Genomic DNA, 2,355 nt, shown 5'->3' on the forward strand with positions numbered 1-2,355 from the left:
TTTTCAGCTAACTTGTATGCGTAACTGGAGCACACTGCATGTTGGCAAAATAACTGAATTAATCTCAACCTTTCGTGTGGATATTGAGAACAAGGAAGTGGGTGACCCCTATCGAGCTTCTGGAGCTATCCACGATCCCCCCTGGCGCGCTGGGCGAAAAATGGGAATCGTCGACTTGTACTGCAGTTGTACTGCGCGCTAGCGAGGTAAAGAAACCCGGCTCTCGCCCCCACCCTCTCCCTACTAACCCACTCTTCCTGGCGGCGGCTACCAGGAATAGCACGACCAACGGGCAGCCGGCTGTGGGGAACGGCGGCTGGCAAGGAGAAGCACACGCGCGGAAGCGGCGGCGGCCTCCATCTCCAGCTCCTTTTCGTCGCTCACGGCAGCCGACCGAGATCAGCCTCCTCCACCCCACCCTTCTTCGTTGCTTAAATGGAGGAGCACGAGCTACCCTGCTGCCATTGCTACTCTCGCATCTTCCTCGTCAGTGCCGAAGAGGAACACGAGAAGCCATCAGAGAAGTCATCACTGCAAAAATAGGGATGGATTAGGATGTTAACCCGAGGTGAGCTGAGCCCTGCCCTTCTCCCCTATTCGCCGTCCCCATTTTCGAGCTAGCGCTGTTGTTTGGCTCCGCTCATTAGTTCTAGATGCAGGGGGGCTGCTGCAGCCAAAGCCTAAGATGAGACGCCTGATCTGATGTTACCTCGGCTCCACCCGATCTTGACGGATTTGCATCTTTCCCAGGTACCCACACCAATCTCTTCCCCTTTATTTTCCTTTTCCTATCCTATCTTTTGATTTAATCCCCTTAACTTCTCATTTTACTGTGTGCAGATGCTTTTTAATCTATGCTAAGGTGCTTGATGAAATTCCAAGCAGGCTGACATGGAAGATTTAGCTATGTGATATTTGTTCTTTGTTGTGTACCTATTAATTTTTTTTCTTCTGAATTGAGCTCCATTTAACTATAAATTTGTAGTCCATCTGGCTTTGGTCAGATCTGGGAAAGAAAAGAGAAAAAGTTCGGTGAAAAAGAATGTGTTTTTTCCCCGGTGAACAGAATCAAGTTCGTTCTTGCCTTTTGATGTTATATGGTCTGTGGTATAGTAAACATGAGTATTTACCATAAATGTTTCTGTATATGTATGCTGCAAAGTGGAAACTAGACATTCTAATATTCGTTTGGATATCTTTTGCAGGAATTTGAGGCTGCTACATCATTCCATTTGGTTGAGCTTCCTAAAATCAAAGGGACATGTTGGACTTTCAAGATATAATATCTCAGGTCTTAAACTTCTCATTTCTGTTGCCAAACTATTTGAATAAGTTCGACTTTCATATCTCTTAGACAGTTGACATCGTTTGTTAAAATTTGTATTCATCTCTACAAGAGTTTTCTGATGGTAATTAAAGGAGGTTTTTGAAATTCGAATCTGACACAAGTGCAAAACAGACACGGTAAGCTACTAACTATAGTGTTAGATATATGCTCTTTACTATAGACATGGGAAATATAAAATATCTGCAGACGATTAGACAATGTGACTCTTCCCCTATTCTCCCCTATTAGCCATTTGCATACCTTATTTATAATTAAGCACTTTCCTCTAGTTCTAGGTATGGTGGTCATCACGTCCACATTCATAGATTAGCTAGCTAATGGATATGTCAATTATTTTCAGGTCAAGTGAAAAAATAAACTTCTCGATTTCCTGATTTAACATGATCATCGAGTTGTCCAGCATAGAGGTGGCCAGCTTTATGCTAGAATGCTGATGTAAGTTTGATTCATGAGAAAAAACTCCCAGAAGCGGCGTTCTTGGTGGCTTGGAGGCGCAGGTTTGTTTTTCTTGCAACTTTGATTCCTCGGATGTGCACTTGGACTGATGGTATTTTACCCTTTTGGGTTGTATCTTGGTTTGCTTGAGGGATTATAGGTTTCAAAAATTAGAAGCGGTAATGGAGCTTCTCCCTGTCCTATGTGAATGCATGTACAGTTGTACACTAATTGCAAGCTTTTTGTGATATAACGTGTCATAATTATCCTTCAACACATGGGATTGAAATTGCAATTGTTCATTTAGTTTTATTTAAGGATGGCAATTTTATCCATGGATTCGGGTATCCACGGATATCCAGCCCAATGGGCATGGGTATGGTGGGCTGATTATACCCACGGATTTCATGGGGCGAATATCCAATAACTCATGGGGCGGGCATGTGAAAGATCGAGATGTCGCCTAGAGGGGGTGGGTGAATAGGCAATTAAAAACTCTTGCGGATTTGTCTTGTAAGAATGCGGAATTAAACTAACGTTTAGTTTACAATCACAAACCCTAAATATGCTAA

At 43.2% G+C, this 2,355-nt stretch overlaps 1 long non-coding RNA gene across 2 annotated transcripts; it reads left to right on the top strand.

Annotated features, from left to right (window-relative positions):
* The first annotated feature begins 249 nt into the window (after positions 1-249).
* On the top strand, positions 250-2,091 carry LOC127342913 (uncharacterized). Of its 2 annotated transcripts, XR_007876949.1 has the most exons (5): positions 250-568; positions 660-750; positions 841-1,291; positions 1,689-1,845; positions 1,935-2,091. It is a non-coding gene; the product is annotated as an uncharacterized lncRNA (long non-coding RNA). The 2 variants fall into 2 exon arrangements; XR_007876948.1 differs by having other exon boundaries at positions 250-750.
* The last annotated feature ends 264 nt before the right edge of the window (positions 2,092-2,355 follow it).

The sequence above is a fragment of the Lolium perenne genome, chromosome 3 (assembly GCF_019359855.2).
Source record: "Lolium perenne isolate Kyuss_39 chromosome 3, Kyuss_2.0, whole genome shotgun sequence".
NCBI classification, from domain to species: Eukaryota; Viridiplantae; Streptophyta; class Magnoliopsida; order Poales; family Poaceae; genus Lolium; species Lolium perenne.